A 22,530-nucleotide genomic window follows, 5' to 3' on the forward strand; every position below is an offset into this window, starting at 1 on the left:
TCCACTTGTGCACACAAGACATCAATATTGTACCAGTACAAGCTCCATGGAATTAAGTTACTCTGTAGGTGGCCGTCCAACCCGTCAGGTTGTCCAGGATGTTGCCTGGGGTGAGTCCACTAAGTTGGAGAAAAAGTGGTGAAAGGGCCAGTTATTGGCCTATGTGGTGGGCGTTCTGTGAGGTACAGAGTTTTTGGAAAGAGGTGCTTGGGTGGATTAGGGACCTCGATGTGATTCACAGGGAAGCTGGCCCGATGCTGGTCCTCTTCGAACTCGAGAGAAAGGGAGAATCGTGGGGACCCCTGCCGCTAGGGCCTGCCTCACCATTACCTGGAGGAGGGGTACATTGTCAAGTGAGGGGGGAATGGGTGTGCAAGGCTGGGAGATTTTTCAAATGGAGAGTTTGACTGGTATGCTACATGAGATTAGGCCATCCAGAGAAGTTGAGTGGTTCCTGTTCATTTTCAAGTACAAAGTTGGAGGGTCTTCAGCTCCTTCATGATCCACGCTTCTTAGAGATAACGACTAATAGATGATCGTCTGCATGGTTACTGTATCCAAGTGCTCGTTGGCGCTATCATTAAACTGTTTCATGTGATTTTCCCAGTAGCTGCGTCGTAAGGGGGGGGATGGGCAGAGTCGGAGGGATGGAAAGAGATGTTGAAAACGATGTTTCTGAGTGGCTTACTGTTATTGCTGTACCCATTACGTGTAAAATGTAATAAAAGTGTAGTCTGAAAATAAAAAGAGTCTGCTATGAATGACCAATACTAAAATATTGTAGGAATATTTTAGGTACTCTCAAGGAGTTTAGGTGCAAATGTTTTTGAAGAAATATGAATGTGTATATCGGGAAAGTAAATGCAATTGATTATATTTTTTGTCTATGTTACTATTTCCTGTGTATTTCGTGTTCTTTCTCATTGGTATATTGATGATTGTTTATTGTGTGGGTGTATAGGCTCTTCCAGGAATAAACTTGTTTTGATTGATTGTTCTGCATTGTTCTATTTGGATAGAAGCTTGGGGTATTAAAGTAAACATTTACTATAGTGTTTAATTCTGAATTCCTAAAAAGCGGCAAAGATTATTTTTATCCCATTTGCTCCAATTTATACCCCTAATAGTTTTGTTAAATCTTGATTATACATCTTTACTAATTATAGAAAATGCGTTTCTTTGGATAATTCAGTCTTCGTATCTTGACATTTGCTTTGGTCATGCCATTCTGAAAACATCTGGCATGGTTAATTCTTGAGCTGCAGAAAGCAAGAGAAAGTGAGAGGCATTGTGAATTTTAAAGATCCTCGGCCTGATTTTAAAAAGCATCTTACAATGGTGCAATCCCATTGAAAAATGTTTGTCAATCAGGCCCCCTTTGCATCCAAAGCAAAGTTTTGGGGGTAAAAAAAAGGAAAAGGATCCTGCAGCGCCTGTTCCCATCCACGGAAGTGAAGGGAACTGGCACGGCAGGGACTCTGCGGCACACAGCAAAGTGGCCCGCCAAAAGGTAAGTAAGGGGGAGGGGGGAGCGGGGTATACAAAGGCAATTTAGCTGTGGGGTTATTATTTCGAATACGAACATTTAGAGCTCGTTATTATCATCTTCGAAATGTTCGCATTTGAAATAATAATAGCGTACTTCTACATATCATACCTGACAACATGAATAAACATAAACTAGAGAATGGGATGACGTCAATGATCAAAAAAGTTGGCTAACGGAATGCAATAATCTGATTGAAGTAGTCCTTCCAGCTGAGAACCACATATCTTTGCAAATGGGCTCAACATTGCATCTTATATTGGCTTCTCTACAATGAGAACTCTTTTTGCTGGAATGGGGCTGACACATTGAAGCCAGAGCATACTCGGTGTGACCACCAGTTATAACAGACAAAATCAGCAAGGAGGATTTTCTTGTCCATAAGCACTACACTAAGATTTTAAAGTCCTGTTTTAACCCTGTGCTGTTTTCATGAACCAATGATTTCATAAGAACCTTGGGAATGAGACATTTTGTTTCTGCCTTTAACTTACAATAAATGTTTCTCGAGAATTTGCTTCAAATCATTCAGAAGCTAAAAAGTAGATTTTCGTCATCAAAATATTTCCATTTTGACAACTTGCACTAGGCCCTTGATTTTGTTGTGAACATTTGTTATAAAGATTTCCAGGAAGATGTGGTGTAACAGTCATTGTGGAACTTTCTTTTTTTCTACTGCACACCATAATTAAAGTGTTCCCTCATTTTTATCTCACGATAGCACTGAATTGGTATTGGACTACCATGATTTGTTTTTTCACCCTTTGCCTTGATGAACAATGAAATTGGTGCAAGCGCTTGTGACCATGATTTCATGTTTTTTTTCTTTTACCAATAGCGTTAAAGAAGTTTTCAGCGGCTTCTGATCACAGCTGGTCTTGATGCCTGAAGTGCTCTTATCCTATTCTCATTTTGTAGGTTCATGTGCCATGGCCACACAGCCTGTCTTCTCCACTGAGTTGGATTATGTTGGCTTGATACATTTGACAATGACAATAACATGGATGCGTTTGGCCTGTAACCAGGAAAGTTCTTGTAAAAGCCTCACATGGAGACATTTCCATTAAAAAGCTCTGCTTCTGCGCATGTGGAGAACATCTTGCTTTGAGCTTTGGTTGTGATTGTCCACACCGCCCACATCTTTTAAACTCCCACAGGCATCACTTAGATGTTAGTTTCTCTCCATTTTGTAAGAAAGAAATGGCTTTTGAAAGTGCCACAGGATTGTGCATGAATGAAACAAATGAGTTTGACCCACTGCCAAATTCCACTGTGCTTAAAACCTTTGTAACTGTATTTTTAAACTATCCTTCACTTTATCTGCTTGGGTGCATTATATAATTATATGCCTATATACCTATATATTTATTTATATAGACAGATATATGTTCTTATTTCTTTGTGAACTGTTTCTGCAATTGGCAACCTATTAAACTGTGACTGTCACTCACTATTCTCTCCTGTTTTCCCTAATAGAATGGCCCTCAGGCTGTACTTGTCTGAGTCAATCCTTTCATGCATCCTCCTGACAATTGTCCCTAAAAGTTAAAGAAATCTGTTATCCAGAGGGAAAACTTTAAATACTTTGTTGGCATAGATGATCTAGGATGATGAGTAAGTAAGGAGAAATCTGAATATTGTTATGTTGCAACAAGAACCTATTGTATACAAGTAAGTAAACAAGCAAGCAATTTGAATAATGTATAAACTGGAATTGTTTATTGAATGGTACCCGAGGAGATTATGAGGGTCGTTATAAGTTTACTGGTATCCCGATGGTAATTATGTTGGGATACCGCGAACTGACCTACCGTTTCTGCCGCCTCATATCCCGGCATTACCAGGATATTACAAGTGGCGTAATAGACTGTAAATCCCGATTCCATGGAGTCCCATAGTACTCCATGGAGGGGATTGCCAACATTTCCAGCACCAGTGATAATGGTGCCAGGAATAGCAGCTTTTTTTTGCTGGTGGAGGGCTAATTTACCTCCAGTTCTTGGCTGTAAGTAAATCAGTGAACCCCCACCGGCAAACTTGTAGTCACGGCATTAACGGCACTTTTACTGGCACTTTTCTTGGTGCCGCAAATTTACAATGACCCTGTATGACTGGTCTGCCGAAATATAATGAAGAGAGGTAGGATTTGATAGGGAATGTAAAGCAGACATGCTTAGGTGCCAAGGAAAAAGACCATGGTAACAGCCACCAATGGTTAGAACCCTAAACGGCAAACATTGCCGGCTGCATGAGCCTCTGAATTGAGGGACTTTGTGGAGAGCAATGTCAGCAGTCCTTAGCGACAACAGTGAGCATTTTAGGATTTTCTTGGCCAAGTAGCTTTGGCCACTACACTACAGAAAGGTTTGCAGGAAGCAAACGTCTTTGAAGACAATTCTCTTTTTTTTACTCCAGTAGAGGAGATAGGAGGAGCAGAAATGTGGCCTAATTTCCTGAGCCTGAATTTAAGTTTCATGGCAGCATTCTGAGATAACTGACATTTTGTAATGCCCACTGCGCATGATTGGCATACATGTGACTTCTGTAGTCAATCCAGGAATTAACCAAGGCACCCACAGTTGTGGTCCCACAGTTGTGGTAAACTAGGGATTTTTCCCCCCTCGCAGGATTCTCAAACTTAGGTGGCCTCTGTACCTAATACGCACTCACTGTTCTGAAATGTGGTAAACTAGGATTTTTCCCCCCTCGCAGGATTCTCAAACTTAGGTGGCCTCTGTACCTAATACGCACTCACTGTTCTGAAATGTGGTAAACTAGGGATTTTTCCCCCTCGCAGGATTCTCAAACTTAGGTGGCCTCTGTACCTAATACACACTCACTGTTCTGAAATGTGGTAAACTAGGGATTTTTCCCCCTCGCAGGATTCTCAAACTTAGGTAGCCTCTGTACCTAATACGCACTCATTGTTCTGAAATGTGGTAAACTTGGGCTTGCCGCTCACTTCCTGCCTGCGTGCTCTCGTTTCATCTGTCTCCCCCCCCCACTCCCTCCTACTCCATGGTGCTCTGTATCTCGCCTATCTTCTCTAACTGCTTCTCTATTGACTATCCTGCTCTCCTCACTAAATCTGGTAGGAAAAAGTTTAAAAAGTACATCCTTGTCTGCAACCCAGGCCTCCCTCTCGCTGACACCTACACTAGTGCCTGCTCCAAGGAAACTCTTACTGACATCCTCTTTTTCGTGCCTTCGCCTGACCTATGGACCCTTCATATGGTCTCTGTGCTCTCTCCTTTCTCCTCTTCTCCCATTAATGGTGGCACCCGTTGGGATGTCCTCTTGGCCTCCTTCCACTCCTCTAAGGCCATCATTAATGTCTACGCTAATGGGACCGTCTTGGTCCAAGGTCCTCAGGCCAACCTTCACCTCTTTGGTAGACGCTTCCCTCGCCTCATCAACTTCCTTTCCTCTCCTGCTGTCCCCCCTCCTCTGTCCTCGTCTACCTTGCCTCTACCCTCCCTCCCTGCCCCCTCTCGTGCTCCTTCTTCACCTCCCTCTTCTAAACCTCCGCAGGGCGTACCTCTGATCTGTACCCCTCCCTGGAAGTCCTTCAAGGATGGCAACCTTCTCCACATTGCCACTCTTAACTCTCGCTCTGCCATCAAGCATTCTTCTGATATCTGTCACCTTCTTGAGGAACTGGACCTTGACGTCCTCGGTCTCACTGAGACATGGTTCACGGCCAGCTCTGTCACCAGCTTTGACACACTCCTACCTGACGGTTACAAGATCCTCTCCGTGCCCAGACCCAACCGTGCGGGGGGGGTGTAGCCCTTATCTTCCCTGAGTGGATTCCTGCCACTGTCACTCCTACGCAGACCTACTCCTCTTTTGAATGCCTTGTCTGCCGTCTCTCTCTCTCTCCTAGCCATTCCCTTACCTTGGCTACTATCTATCGGCCACCTGGTCAAATCTCCTCCTTCCTCTCTGAGTGGGCTGACCTCTCCTCCTCACTCCTGTCCTCAACCACTCAACTCCTCTTTCTTGGTGACTTCAACATCCACTTGGATGCTTCCTGTCCCCCCACGGGCTCTTTCGTGACCTCTGCGACACTCACTCTCTATTCTACCGTCTGGACCTACTCATTCTGCAGGGCACACTCTTGATGCTCTGATCTCTTCCGACCTTCCCCTCTCCGTCCCTCTCTCCACTCCTCTCTCCTGGAGTGATCACTTTCTCCTATCCTCCCACCTCACCCTCCCTACCCCACAGGCAAAGCCACCCTCATCACTGCCACCCACCTTCTCGGTCATCCGACCCATGAAGCGCGTGTCAGTTGAGGCTTTCGCTGCCACCTTCTCGCCCCCACCTCCCTCTTCGGCTGACTCCCACCCTGACACAGCCCTCTCCATCCTCCACTCTGCTATATCTGATACTCTTTATATCCTTGCCCGTGTCATGAGAATCCGCCTGAAGCCCAAAGCCAAATGTAACTCCTGGTATGACTCGGATCTCGTCACCCTTAAACGCAAGTGCAGGGTGGCAGAGAGGAAATGGTGTGCCTCATGTTCATCCTCTGACAAACTGGCCTGCTGCCTGCTCCAAAGGCAAAACAGACTCTCCGTTCTCACCAAGAAGAGAGCCCTTATCCAAGCCCGCATCTCTGCGGCATCTAACAACTCGGCCGAACTCTTTAAAATCTGCAAGGAGCTTGCCAACCCTGCTGCTGTCTCTACCTCTCCTGTCCCCTCCCAGGCCCTCTGCACTGCACTGGCCTCTCACTTCATCTCTAAAACTCAGGACATCCTGTCCTCACTCTCCTCCTATCACCTCCCTCCCTCTCTTCCCGGCTCTTCCCCTGGCCCTTCTGCAGCCACCCCTCCTCCCTCCTTCTCTGCCTTTCCCCTTTTTTCTGCTGACGAGGTTTCCAGACAAGTCCGATCTATGAAAGTCTTGTCTAAACAGGTTCACCTCTGTTCCTCCAAAACTATCAAGGACCACATCGACTCCCTGGCTCTGGCCCTGGCTGACTTTTGCAACCACTCCTTCGCCTCTGGAGTCTTCCCATCCCCCCTTAAGCACTCACTTGTGCACCCTCTTCTTAAGAAACCCTCTTCTGACCCCTCCTGCCCGGCTAACTATCGTCCAATCTCCATCACTCCCTTTCTGGGCAAGCTCCTGGAGAAACTGGCCATCTCCCAGCTTAACCTCCATGCTGAATCTGTTGGAAGTCTTCATAACCATCAATCTGGCTTCAGAGCCGCCGGAAGCACGGAAACTGCTCTCCTGAACATCCGTGAGGACCTGCTCTTGAATCTCGACTCCAACACTCTGTGTGTTCTCATCCTGCTCAATCTCTCTTCTGCCTTTGACACTGTCAACCATGCCATCCTGCTCAACCGTCTCCGTGATAACCTGGGTATCACTGGTCAGGCTCTGGCGTGGCTGACCTCTTTCCTCTCCAATCGACCCTCCCAGGTCCAACTGGGGTCCTTCCTCTCTGACATCTTTTTCTCCACCTGTGGTGTCCCCCAGGGATCTAATCTTTCCCCCTGGCTGTTCAACCAGTATCTGGCACTCCTTGCCCACCGCATCGCCGCTCTCTGCCCCAACTTTCAGTGCTATGCGGACGATACCCAGCTCATTTTCAGGCTACCCTCGGCCTCCTCCTCTCCTTCCCTCATCTCTGACTGTCTGTCTGCTATCCAGGAATGGTGTGCCACCAATGACCTCTGCCTTAATGCCAGTAAGACTGAGATTCTACTCATCGGCACACCCACCCCCTCCTTCACTGCAGCTCTCTGGCCGGCCTCTCTTGGCCCTCTTCCTGCTCCTACCTGCAAGGCAAAAAACCTTGGGGTTATCTTCGACTCCACACTCTCCTTCTCTCCTCATATATCTGACGTCTCTAAGAAGTCACACTACCAGCTGCACCTCCTCAGAGGTATTCTTCCCTTCCTCTCCTTCCCCCAGAAGCTCACTGTCTCCCGAGCCCTGGTTCTCTCCAAGCTGGACTACTGTAATAGCCTCTATCTTAATCTGCCTGCCTCCACTCTCCGCCCTCTGCAACTCATCCAGAACAGAACAGAACTGCGAGACTTGTCCTTGGCCTCAAGCCCAGGGACCGTATCTCTCCAGGACTGAAATCTCTACACTGGCTCCCAGCGGCTGCGAGGATAAAGTTCAAAACCCTCTGCATTGTCCACAAGGCCTTCTGGGGCCTGGGGCCTAAATACCTTCAACTCTCTCTTCCTAAATATCTTCCTTCCCGAGCCCTTCGCTCATCCGTCTCCAACTCCCTCAGGGTCAGCCGCTTCTCGAAGCTACGAGCTGGGGGTAGATCTCTCTCCGCGGCAGGGGCCTCCCTCTGGAACAGCCTCCCTGCCTCCCTGAAACTTGAGGAGAACCATCTCCGGTTCCGGAAGCACCTCAAAACCTTCCTCTTTGCTTCTGCTTTCTCTCTCCCTTTCCCCTGCTAATTCTTCGCTGAAACTGCACTGAATCTGCAACTGGGCCACTCTCACTGACCCCGGTCCTGGGCCCAGCCACTCTCCACTTGCACTGCCTCCCTGGAAACCCCTGCACTGCAGGACTGTCTCTGTATCCCTACAGCCCACCCTTCCCAGCACTTGTCTGCACTTACCTTGCACTTGCCACCAGCTGGCCCTCTTTATTTATTTATTTTATTTTATTCTACTTACCTTGTACTGCACTTCCCCCCTCCCCCTGATCTTGCGCGATCTGAATGACACCTGGCCTATTAGGATCGCTGTCTGTCTTCCCCTTGTTCCCCCCTCCCTGCCTCATCGCGCCTTGAAACGCTTGTGTATAGGCGCGTTACAAATGCCATATCATATCATATCATACCCACCAACAAAACTCTATCATCCATCAGGATAAATGGAAGACAGTGCTTGTGTTGATTCAGATGAAGAAACATGCCTTTAGACTCAATTCCAAACCAGGACTCTGGCCAGAATGAGATGGTCAGGACAAGATATTAATTACAATCTTGTACTTATTATGCTGCAGTTAGGTTCTTTTTCTCATCAACATTTGGATGATGGCCCTGCAGTTGTCAACCACAGTTGATTGTTCTGGAAAGAAATATTGCTTATTTTTATTGATGTAAAACTGATACAGTACATTCACATTCTACATAACAAAACATAGGCTATGAATGTAAAGATTAAACAATAGAGGAGCAAGAGAAGACTCCTTCGGATATTACATGTGAAGTAAGAGGCAGAGGGCCTGGAAACGTTCAGTTGAACCTGTTGAGATGTAGAGGTCCAGCCAGAGAGGAGTGCGTCACTTCCCCAAGGCAGGTCTTTCATACAAAAAAATCCCTGCAGCACACAAAAACAGCTGTTTTTTGGAAAATAAATATCACCAGAGCTAGCGCTCAGCCAACCCTGCGAGTGGCACACTGATGTGTGCCAGTCTGCACGCCAATCACAGCATTGCCATAACAACAAAGTTAGCGTTGATCCACACTGTGTCAGCGCACCCAGAGATTCAAGTCCTTTCCGGGGCGCCCTGGCGCCTTGCTCCTACATTTTTCCTGTGTGCAGCTGCCTGGCCCTGTCCCAGAAGACCTAAGGTAAGTGTGTGATTGTGTTATATGTATTTATGTATGTATGAGTGACAATAGTACCATGGGATTTACAATGACCAACCATACATTGTTTATTGTTGGCCACTGAAAATCACTTGCAGAGACTCCTGACATAGCTAAAACGCGGCATCAGCTTCAGGCGTGTGTTTTAAAGTGACCATTACTAGCAGTAATGGTCACTTTAAAACTACTAGTAATGGTCACTTTAAAACACACGCCTAATGCTGCTGCCACAAGTTATTTAGTCTAGTAATGGTCAAATCATATGCATTAAGCACTTCACGCATGTGAATTAAAGTGGCCACTAATGGCATGTATAGGTTGTCCCATGAATGTCATTAATGGAGACTTCAAATCACAAGCATGAGGCACTTCAGCCTTCAAGCATGTGTTTTAAAGTGACCATTGCTGGAATAGATAGGTTGGGGTGCAGCATCATGCATGTGAATTGAAGTCACCATTACTGACATATGTATGTTATCCTATGAATGCCAGTAATGGTCACTTCAAATGCATGAGGCACTTTGGTGTTCTGCATGTGTAGATAGGTTGTCCTATCTATGCCAGGAATGGTCACTTATGCATGATGCTCTACGACTATCACTACAGAATCTCATTATCTGTGCCAAATAATGGTGCAGGCCCATTCTCAGTGCATCTGAATGAGGGCATCTTAGAGGACCTCCTCCAGAGAGAGACACTGACGCCGAAAGACCCATCAGTGTTGTTCCAGCATATATTGAGGTTGTCATGGAGCATAGTGCTGTTAGGCTAGCAGCATTGGGGGACAACAGTGTGGGGTAGGCGGCCTGGGAACCTACAGCATTTTATTCACTTGAGTCTTCCTAGTGTAGGGATTTGAAACAAGGGTAGGTAGGTAGGGAGTTCTGACCTCTAGATATGCATACAAATTCCTGATCATAATATTGCTTTCAATAAGGCGATGTTGTTCCCAACCTCTGTTTTGGTGGCTTTCAACTGCAGACATGATTGTACAAGGAAGCAAAGCCAAGCACTTTGCAATTCTTACCACTAAAAGGAATTGAACCGTAAAAGCATATCTCGCTCTTCCTGTTTGGTTGATCAGGAGACAACGCAGATTATATGAGTTTCTATGCTTTTTGCATGAAATCACTTAAAACGCAAAGTTCTCCAAAGTCTCCTGCCCAGCCAAAATAAGAAGATTGGCGATCCCGCCATGCTTTTTTTAATCAAAACTAAAACACCAAGAACCCTCTTAAACAATGACAGACATATGTTCAAACAACCCCCAGAATCCAAAGTCTCCACAACCCTTGATTTGATTTGATTTGATTTATTATTTATACCGCGCACAGGTTACCCGCAGGCTTATAGGCGCCACAAAAAACAGAACAATGTTACATTATACATACAGCTAGACATCTTGGCATGAGATCCAAACAGCACGACGATTAACAAGAAGCCCAAAACAAAAACAGAGAAGATACAAGAACAATCTGCGTACCAGGAGAGAACAAAGTCAGCGAATTCCATCTGAAGGAAACCAAACACTATGGCGATAGAAAGCAGACTCTTAACAGAGACGACTGTATAACATACATTAAACAGCAGAATAGCAATAAAGGGAAAGACTATGGCATTTAGAGAATCAAATTGCATTTTGTGGCACCTTTGGGCAGATATTTACAGCGTTTAAGAAAGGTAGGGTGCTATCCCCACATCCAAGGATGCAATCACTATTAGATTGTGAGCACCAATCGCTCGGATATATCCTCCGTGTGATGATTAAGTCCAGGCGTCTAACCACCCCTGGTCCTGTTCTTTGACGTAACCAAGCCAGAACCTTGTTACGCAAGGCTTCTTTGGATTCTTTGCCTTCGATCCTCTGGACATTGGTTATAATAAAGTTTCTATGATCCATTACGAAGTCATGTAGATTTGCGTCCTTTATTTTTGGCATTTGTAGCTTATTCTGTTGTAGATTCCTAAAAAGGGTTCTCTTCAGTTTGGAGTTCAGATTTAATGGCTGACTTTCCTCTTTGTGTGCGATGTTCGACTCACGTCGCGGCATCGAGGGAGAACTTTCCAGTGGACCCACTATTTTAGGAATAGGGACCTTTTCCTTACAGTCACTGACTGATCCAATAAGTTTGGGTGTGTCCATATTACCCCAATCGGTTTGGAACCCTTGGTCTGTTATTTCCTTTTGAATGGTGGCTTGTCAAGAAACATTTACAAAGGAAAGCTGTGGCAAGACGCCTGTGCAGGTGGGCCCGAGTGTCTGGGAGGCTGTATTCACCATGGGCAGCCGTGAAGTAGAGGCCCAGTTGTTCAAAGCCTCTGCCAGTATGCCGAGGTCGAATGGGTCTTTACATGCCAGATGTTCTTTGGCAATGTTAGCCATATGCTCGGACCATTGGGAAGGACTAGTGGAAAGGCCTATGGGTTCCGATTGATATGGGTTAGACATGGGTTACCCAATCCCCTCCAACCTCTTCTCTCTCCACCTTGCATGCCTCACACAATCAGCCCTAGCACATAGCAGCAAGCTGCCTACAAACACACTGCATTAAAGAGGCAACACTACTGCTCACGTGTGTAGCCCTTTCACATCACGGTACAAGCGGCTAATCGAGTTTTTGCAGGGCTGATTTCCACCCTGAACTCACTCTTCAGGATGGAACCCGCACTCAAGGTTTCACAGCCACTACCCATTTAGTCCCATGCCAGCACTCGACAATCAGGTACTTCCAGCTTGCAAGCATCAACACCACAGGCTTTGCAAATGCCTGTTCTTTTATTCTACTAGTGGCCACCCCTCATTTCTTGCAGAACTGGGCGCAGCAAGGACAACAAAATGGCAGACGTGAGTTGTATAATACCATTTTCTATTGCATTACATTAATATATGTTGTTTCTGCCTTTGCGTACAATCCTGGAGTTTGGAAATCTATAATTTATCAGGGTGCTGTTGAAGTAATTAAACTCCTGGCTGCAATTTCAGGTAGCAACAGATCACAGAGTTGGTGTATTATTTTGTTATTATTATTATTATTATTATTATTATTATTATTATTATTATTATTATTATTATTATTATTATTTGCACCTGGTTTTCAGAATTAGAACTTACACAATGAATGAAAGACATAATGAATAAAATACATATCAATTTAAATAATTGTTCATATATCACGGCAGTTACCCAATTACTCTCTAAAAATTACTCTCTAAAAAACGTTCTAAATGATGAAATATTAAAAAAGATAATCTTCGTTCACTAATAAAACCTCATTCATACATCTAATTGTTGACGATTCCAAAGAGACCTGGGCCCCAACTAATATTTCCTTCCAGAACAGGGATTGTTTGTATACCCTTCTTTCTTTCAGCAATCCTTCAGAGTGCTTGTGCCTGAATGTGCCTGAATGTATACGTTTTGGAGCACTCAGTAAGTGCTGCGGTGTTTCCACAGTGCCATGAACTTTGCAAAACCTACAAGTCCTACTTGTTCTTACAATATTCATACGCGCCCTCTTAACCTCCATTGTAGGTAGAAGTTTAAAGGAAATTCTCATGAACAACTTCCCCCATTTTGGACTAGGAAATGTAACAATGTACCTTTCCAGGGAGTATAGTGCTTCATCGTGGTGAGTCGAGTTTACATGTAGAGCATAATGGTTAACGTCATCTCTAGTCTTGCACCAATCATGCTCCCACACAGCCCTTTTTGTGTTGCTGATTGAGGTTATAAGCGTCCCCTTTGACCGATACAGATCTGCCAACAGTGACTCACACTCTCCAATCCAGCTATTGAAGAGAGTAACACTCCCATTCATCATTAAAGAGTTTAAACTCTTGAGCAATGAACAGTGCCAGGATATCAGGATTTTCCTGCAGAGTGATAACGCTTTCCATTTCATATAAGCAGCAATTGAGAGAAGACCCAACTCATGCTGTATCACAGATACAGGCATACACTTCGCCGCACCCAAAACCTTAAACCATATATAGAGCCCTCCAACACTTGCCAGGTGGAGTCTTTAATAGTGAAAAGGTAATCATTATTATATAACACTGCAGGCAGCACCTTTGCTCTATAACATTTGACCAACGGAAAACTGCCCATATTTCATGTTTAACCGTTTCATTTGGGCAATGTATTGGCAATATTTCAGCTTCATGTTTGCTAGGTGCCCTGCAGCCCTATGACCACTATAAACGGTGAACCCTAAATACACATGTTGGTCCACCCTATCCAGAGTTTCTTCATTAATTCTCCACACATACACACATTTTTTCTTTTACGTTGTACATAACATCATTTTGTATTTCTTAATATAAATGGACAAATCATGACCATTCATAAAAGCAGCCAAGGCTTCAAGGGAGCGTTGAGGGTCTATTAGTGTCTGGTTGAAGATGAGCAAATCATCTGCATATGCTAAATACGGTTTATGGTCAAAATCTCGAATAAATAAATCTAGAAAAAATAAATCTAGAAAAAAAAAGGCCGAAAAAAAGTGTCACATTATTTTTATGACGTTTTTTATTCAAAATAGGGGTCCCCCCCCCAACCACCCTTTTTTTTACCATTTTTTTTTAATCCCGGACCCCAAAATAAATATATAATTAAAAATGTGCATCTGAGGGTAGTTATTTGATTAGAATACAGAATATAACTAGTTTATTTCCATCTGCCTTTGCTGAATTTTAAAATGTTGTTATTGATCTGAGACCATCAACAGAGAGCTTTGCAAGTATTTATTATTATTGCCGTAGATTGCAAGTGTATGATGAATATGTTCACCTTAAAAAAAATAGCTGAGATGTTAGGTGTGCAGAATAGTTTATACAAATATTAAACAGAATATAAGAGAGCGTACAAAACTTATACAAAGATGTAAAAGTTGTTTAAAGGCTCACACATTCTTAATAGACCAAAGAGACTTTGAGCATATGCAACAATCTTTGATCCCTACCAGAATTAAATATTTTGGGAATTGAATTAATAATTTTGAACAGCACCAAATTTTGGCACAAATTAATCTTGTGTCCATTTGGCGAAACTACGTTAAGGATTTGTATGCAAAGCCTAATAATAATTGTAAATGTAATCACTTCTGACTATGGTACATTTCAATTCCCGCTAGAAAAAAATTGAATATATTATTATAAAAGTGAAATTGTCAGGAGCACCAGGTGCAGACAGTTTGTCAACCATGATTCTAAAGGAGGATCCGATGACTTGGAGCCAGAAACTCCATTCTTTATGCGTTTCAATCTTTTGTCATCACCTCTTTCCTTCCTCCACAAATATCTTGGATATTTTTCCAATTTCTAGGAAAGGGGATCAGCACAATCCTGATAATTACTACCAGTAATTCACTTAATGGATTTATCAAGTAAAATCTTTGCATCTCTCATTTTAAGAAAGTTAAATTAATGTTGTTTAGAAAGTGGTATTATAGACAGATTTCAATCAGGGGTTAGTCTTATTCAATCAATAAATGGAAATCTGTATACTTGGTGTTCATTGACCTTACTTTAGTATATGAGCTGATGAATAGACTTCTACTTTGAGAAAAATTGAATACGTGGAAGTGACCTTTTAAGTTAGTTAACATGTTGAGAGATCTTCACACTAATAACTTACTACAGGTTAGACTGAACTCAGAGGGCAATTTGCCAGATCAAATCCCTTTGTAAAGAGGTCTGTGGCAGGGCTGTATTGTTGAGCCAGCAAGACACCTCGGGTCTTGCTAAGACATTGGAAAACGCTAATTCTATACTAACCCGCTTGTCAAATTCTCTTGCTTGTGCTGATGATCTAGTTTTATTAGCACAAACGCCTGTAGAGTTACAGTGTTTACTAATTAAATAAGAGGCAAATATGAGATGTCATGATTAGATTATTAATTCTAATAAAACATAGGTTGTGATTTGCCATACACTTAATATGTATAGTGCTTTTGCCTGTACTATACATTGGGCCTCATTACAAGTTCGAATTTAGCCTTGCCGGTAAAACCTCCGAACTTGCGAATTTCACCGCCACCCCGTAAGGGGCAATTACGGGGCCATTCCGGCCCTGTCGGACCCGGTAATTGCCCATTCCCGGGTGCCGGAAAAAAACGCTCCCCATTCCCAGGGCTCAATGGGAATAGGGAGGTCAGATGCACCGGCACCATCCGTGAATGGTGCCGGTGCATCCGGCATGGTCTGTTCGCGAGTGCCGTTCCACCCGCCAGGTCAGACCTGGCGGGCGGGAAGGCACCCGCGAGCAGAACTTGTAGTTTTCCAGTCCGGTAACAACGGTACCAGCAAGCTTACCGGTACCGTTGTTACGGTTCGGCAAACTTATAATGAGGCCCATTATGTCAAACTTGAAGTAGTGGAATGGTACAAGTATTTAAGACTTTCCATCCATAGTAAAATCAATTTAAAAAACTGTTTGAATATCTAAGAACAGCAATTGGGGCTTTTGCAACCTAGATCAAAATAATTAATGGTAAATATGGGCATTTTTCACTTTTAACTTTGGTCAGGTTTTATAAAAATGAAAGGGATTTCATGTTTCACCAATGGTGCATACATTCTTTACTTACAATACCAGATAAAGTTGTCTAGATTAGAAGTTTTGCTTTCGAGGTACGTTTTAAATCTTTCAAATTGCACTCCAATCGCTTTTTTGAGAATAAAATTGAGATTATTGTCTTTACAGTCCACAATAAAGTGGACATTGTTGTCATTGTACAGAAAAATATTGGATCCTCCACCCAATTCCCTGTTCTGTCATTTATACTCACTTGTATTAAGTGGAAGTGTCTGAAGTTCAAAAATTGGTTAAAACTATTTAAAGACACAATCATTTAGTTAGAGCTCTTGCCAGAACATCTTATAAGCAACCCTGAAAATGTAAAGAGGAAACTTAGGGTCTTTGAATGGATGCAAACATGAACCTTAGTTGACAATCTAAACATAGAAATATGGAAGGGGATGCATATAGTAAATTGCCACACTATCTCACTAAATTTCTAAATAAGAAATAGATGCACGCATTCTTGAGGTTTGTGTTAAATCTGTATCCGATTTATGAGATAATTGGTTCCGGACAAAATGTTACTGCAGATTTTGTTTGGATAACAAATCGATTGAACCTATATAACATTTGTTTATGATATGATATGATATGGCATTTGTAACGCGCCTATACACAAGTGTTTCATGTCCATGCTTACATACACTTTGTATACAATATTTTGCACATTGTGTACATGATCCAAGTACCTTGACGACGTATGAATTATGGAAATGGCTTTTAAGTGGTCATCACTTAGACATGTCTACTTCTGTGATTAATTTTATTCATACGATTGTAGGGAAAAGGTATTTGGTTATAGTAAATTATCTTTTAAGATGATATTTTATAGTTGAGTTCCAGTTTTAGATAACATTCTATGATACATAATTGTAATATATAAGATACGTATGTTGCATTTGGAATGTTTGGTGCTTTCTGTTTTTTGTGTAGTTGTTGTTTTGTCATTTTTCGATTGTGTAGTTTATTTTGTGACCAGGCAAATCTGAAAGGTTTATAATAAACCAAACACAAAAGAAATAAACAAAAAAAGAAGTAATATAATCAGGGTCACGTGGAGAAGAGAAAGAGATTGAACAGTTCCGATTACCAACATTGATTTGGAGAGAGTCAGAAACAGCCAGACATCACAGTGCAGCTTGACTCCTCTTGACTTCACTACATTGCTGTACGCGTCACTGTGCTTTACTCTAGCCTCTGCACCGCTCATCGTAGCTCGGTTCACACCTCCTGGGAATTTATCGAGGGAGATTGTCGGAAGTGCAGGTTGCCACATAGGTGGGCAGGGCTGAGAGGGCTCATGCCCACGGGGGGCCTTTACTTTACTTTACTTTATGCAATTCGTAACGCGCAACCAAGGACCCATAGGCTTAAGGGCGCACAAAAACAAGAAGAAGACGAACATAAGAGGTATACATTATAGCATCATCCTAAAAAGCAAACAGCTCAAAAGAGAGTAGCAGAAACTAGCAAAGAGACTAGGAGTATAGGGATGTCTTCAATGTTTTCCTTAAGACTTCTGTTGATTTTGTATCTCTTAACTCAAGCGCAGGGGCATTGAATGCTCTAGGTGCAGCTTTTACAAGTGCTCCTTTCATTGCTTTTCTGGTGTTGCATGTGGGGATCTTCAACTGATATGATTGTTGGATCTGAGGAGTCTTACATTCGTTTTTCAATGAGCAACTCCTGCAGATAGATTGGTATCAATCCCGTACTGCATTTATGAGTGACCCACAACAGGCGATAAATTAGTCTGGATTCCACTGGGAGTCAATGCAAGCTCCTTCTGGCCTCCAAAACATGATCTCTCCAGTTAAGGCATTTGACCACTCTAACAGCACTATTTTGAATCACCTGTAGGCAGTTACATTCAGATTTTGAAATGCCAATCAGGAGACTACAGCAATAATCAATATTAGACACTATAATGGCCCTAGCAATGGTCTCTGCATTAATCTGGGTGATATAAGGCCGGAGGTGGGCCAGCAGTTTAATATAGTAGGCTGATGATAAAACCAAACTACTAACATGTGCCTTCAGGTTTAAATGCAGATCAAGTACAATGCCTAGAGTTTAACTTTCTTTTTTGTAACAATTTTGCACTCAGCGATAGAAAAGCAATCATACATATACCCCAGCTTATTTATCTTGTTTTGAGTGCCGATCCCCATGAGTTCTGTAATTTCTTTATTCAGGGCCAAACCATTCTGTAACATCCAGGTTTGTATTTTTATGGATATTTCATCATCTACATGTGATCCTGTCAGTGAGATGACACATTGCTTGTCATCTGCATAGTTTATAAAGGCCACACCATTCTGTTCCAAAAGATCAAAGAAGGAGACTGTAAAGATATTATAGAGGGAGGGGGATACACACGCACCCTGGGGGACGTCATAAGCCACAGTTACAGGCATTGCCTCAGCCTCTCCAATGTACACTTTACACTGTCTATCGCTCAGAATGGAAGATATCCATAGAGCTGCTTCACCTGATCGTGAGCAGCTCTATTGCCATGATGGAGGATGTAGATTTAGAATCAGCCGAAATTAAATGAGAAGTGGCTGATGCTCTGGTGGTAGATGGCTCTAGAGCTGAGCTGAGGCCAAGAGAAGGTGAGGGATAAGAGAGGGCAAACCCAGGTCCGTCTTCCTTTTCTGTGTCCTCAGCCGCCTCATCTTTACATATATTTATTTTATTTTGTACTAGTTTAAGCTCCACAGCTTAATTTTTTTCTCGGGGGTCACTCTCACAGCACCATGTGATCTCTTAATAACTCTTATGGGGTTGGACCACTATAAAACTCATTCTGTTTTATTACCAGGCAACTTAATCCGTACCAACCACTTTCTTTGACCAGGGATTGTTTGTCCGCCTTCATTATGTCAAAACCTCCCTTCTTTTCAACCTGTTTACTGTAAACTATGTCTTTAACAATGTTCATATTGACAATCTTTTGGCATGCCTTCCCCAACTATCCTGGACAAAACCTAGTGTTTGCCTTCCTTCCCCACAACATTTGAAATGGGGATATACCTGTGGTGACATGGGGAGTAAATCTGTACGCTACAACAGTATCCTTGGCAGCCCTGTTCCAATCAGAACCTTCTGAAATTGCTACCCTTATGCTTTCTTTGATTACTCTATTACATGTTTCAACTATCCCATTTGTTTCTGGATGATAGACTTAGCTGGTTCTGTGTTCTATACCAATTGTTCTTAACCATTCTTTCATTGCTTCTGCAACAAACTTACACCATTATCCATCACAATAGAGGTAGGACACCCTTCCCTCCTAAAAATATCATCCAGAAACTTAATTATATCCCTTGCACATACATTTTGCACCCATAACAATTCCACCCAATGCGAAAGCATGTCAACAAGTACTATGCCATATCTGCATGCTCCTTGGGATGTTTCTTTTCCCACAATATAAAGTCCTACTCTTTCCCATGGCACAGACGGAATAGACATGAGGGTCACAGGCTCTACTCTTGTGAAACAGCCTTAAAACGCATTCTCACAAATGGCACATTCTCTAATGATTCTTTCTGTTTGCATATCTAATCCTGGCTACCAGTAATCTTGCCTAATCAATTGTTTGCTCTTGGTCATTCCCTGGTGACCTTCATGTGCTACCTCAATAATCCTCTGACTTACTCCCACTGGAGGAATTCATTTGTCTCCCCCTTAAGATTGTGCCATCTTTAACTAGAAGTTCATCAAAAACATTCCAAATTGAATCAGGTATGATCCCTCTCCTAATTTCTGTACCTTTCATTCCCCACTCCAATCTTTCTTTGACATCAATGAGTACTTGGTCAACTAACATTGCTTCACGCTACTCATTTTCTGTTACTACTTCCTGGCTGACTTTTAGAACCTGTTCATTCTTATCCTCTTCATCATTTTCATCCTCTACTTGATTGGTCAAGATGGAAAGACAGTCTGCTGCCTTATTCTTTATACCTGGTAAATATTCAATTTGCCAGTTGTAATCCTGTAAACTGGACACCCATTTCCTGATTCTTGATGACACTTCATCTAACCCTTTTGTAGCGAGGATCTCTTTCAAAGGTTTATGGTCAGACTTGATGGTACATTTTACACCCCAATGAAAAGGTTGAAACTTCTCTATTGCCCACTTGCTAGCCAATATTTCCTACTCTGTTGTGGAATAATTATTTTCAGCAATTCTCGAAACCCTGGATGCAAATGCAATGGTAACTTCTTCTCCGTCACCCTTTTGCGAGAGGACAGCACCTAACCCATGGTTACTAGCATTGGTCGTCACAATACTATTTCTGCTTGGGTCAAAATTGCTTATAGTTGGACCCTTGTGTCAGGATTAATTTAATCTCTTGGAATTCTTTCTCACATGATTCCCTCCAATGAAATCGTACTTCCTTTTTCACTAGATTCCTCATGTGAATGGACTTGCTTGCTAAACCAGGCACGAATTTGGAATAGTATTCGGTCATTCCAAGAAACAATACTATTTTTTCTTTGTCGGAGGGGCTAGGGAAATTCACAATGTTATCCACTAAATCGGACTTTGGCTGAATAACCACATCTGACATTGTATGGCCTAAATATAGGATGATTGTCTTATTAAACCTGCATTTATCCATACTTAATGTAAATCCAGCCGTCATGAAAATGTCTAACACTTCTCTCAATCTTTTATCATGTTCTTCACTATCACTCCCATATACCAACACATCGGGCCTCATTACGAGTCTGGCAGGAACTGTGCCAGAAAAACCAGCAGTCTGCCGCCAGACCCGTAATACCATTCCACCTCCGTGATTGCTGGAATCACCGGGGCATTACAACCCGGGTGACCCGGTAATTCTGGAGGTGGAATTCTGTAAATCCCCATTCCAATGGAGTCCCAGAGGACTCTGTGGGGATGGGGACCAGGGAAACACTGGTTCCGTCTATGACAGAGCCGGTGGTTCCATGTCCACCTACAGGCAGGTGGTGTTACTCCCGCCAGGTCAGACCTGGTGGGAATGACACCTCCCACCTGCAGGACTCGGAATCAGCCGGTCTGGAAACAATGGTGGCGGCGGATTTACCGCTGCCATTGTTTCTGGACCGGCTGACTTGTAATGAGGCTTTTGGAAGCACAGGACACCATCCATATCCTGAAATAGCTGATACATAATACGTTGGAATACTGCCGCAGCAGATACAATCCAAATGGCATGCGTATAAATTGGAATAATACCACTGGGGTAATGAATGCCGTTACATTCCTAGATGAAGGGTGAAGAACAATCTGGTGATAAGCAGACTTGAGATCTAAAGTACTCATTATTTTAGCATTCTTGGTGGTACCCAACATTTCAGTGCTATTACGTGAAGGATGTCTATCAGGTATTGCACATTTATTGACAGATCTCAAATCAATACACAACCTGAGTTTACCATTGGGTTTATGAGCTACCACCAAAGGGGAAACCCACTCAGCAGCTTCTATCCTTTCAATACCCCCTTTTCTCTCCATAGCCAGCAATTCTTCCTTTACAGCAGTTCTAATAGCTAGCGGAACACTTTTCAGTTTCTGTACTACTGGAACTGAACCTGTTTTTATTCTGACTGTATGCATGAATCGCTTGAGACATCCGAGTTCTTCACGAAATACAGAGTGTTGCGATAGATCATTCACATTTTCTATAGCATTAACACTTTCATCAGCATTAGGATCTAGTTTTATTTGAAGCCTCCTCTGGTGTGACCAACTTAAGAGTGGAGTGTTCCCTTTTTTTAAGATATAGAATTTGCCCTTAGCCGGTCTATCCTTAAATTTAAGCATAGCCCAGAACCAACCATCAATGGCAATTTTCTTTCCCCCATATGCTATCGGTCTTAAATCAACTAGATTAAGGAGTATATTCTTTTGTATTTTGTTCTCAAAAATATGTTTTGGTAACAAAGTATATTTGGCTCCTGAATCTATCACCATGTCAAGTTTTATTCCTTCAATTTCAATTACAGACGTTGGTTTTTCAGTATCTGCATCGTCATCTTGGATAGTGGCAATATCATCAGACGTAAAATCAATTAGGCATGTGCAATCTTCCATTTCTTCACATATTTCATCAAAACAAGCTATGTTTTCACTTTTGGTCTTGCAGCATGAAGTGAAATGTATGCCTCTGTTGCAACTTTTGCACATGGCTTTAATCGCTGGAAATGTGTCACTGCTCGCAAAGCGCATTGTTTATAGTGTTATTTGGCAACCACAATGGCGACGCGTAAAAGGGACTGTAGGAAGTCTGTTCCTCTAAAATCATCATTGCTACGCACAATGTTTATATGGTTGCCGGGCAACCACAACAGTGGCACATAGGAGGTCGGCAGAAGTCCTTTCCTTTTGCGCTATGTTTATATGATTGCCAGGCAATCGCAATGGCGGCACATAGGAGGATGGCGGAAGGTCCTTCCCTCTGAAGTAAGCGCTGTCTCAGTATGTCCGTGTTTGGGTGGAATGCTCGTGCGGTGTTGGTGCTCGCTCTGGACAAATGCTGATGTGGGCCTTTTAAGTCCCCTTTGTTTGCCCCATTTGAATGATGCTACCCCTAGTGATGGGGAAATGATTGGTGGCGAGCACGCTCTCACCTTCTCATTTGTGCCAATATGGCATGCCATTCGGTCCTCGTTCAGGGATGGATGTGGGTTCTGGCCCTGCTGCTACTCGGTGGGGTTGAAGTAGTGCTCCTCACTGCCAATGAAATGATTCTCCGCACACCAGATGAGTGTACACCAACTTGTTTATTGTTAAGGTTTGATCAGATCCTTAACCCCACTCAAGTC

This window comes from Ambystoma mexicanum, chromosome 4p, assembly GCF_040938575.1.
Source record: "Ambystoma mexicanum isolate Mex_15411 chromosome 4p, UKY_AmexF1_1, whole genome shotgun sequence".
Lineage (NCBI taxonomy): Eukaryota > Metazoa > Chordata > Amphibia > Caudata > Ambystomatidae > Ambystoma > Ambystoma mexicanum.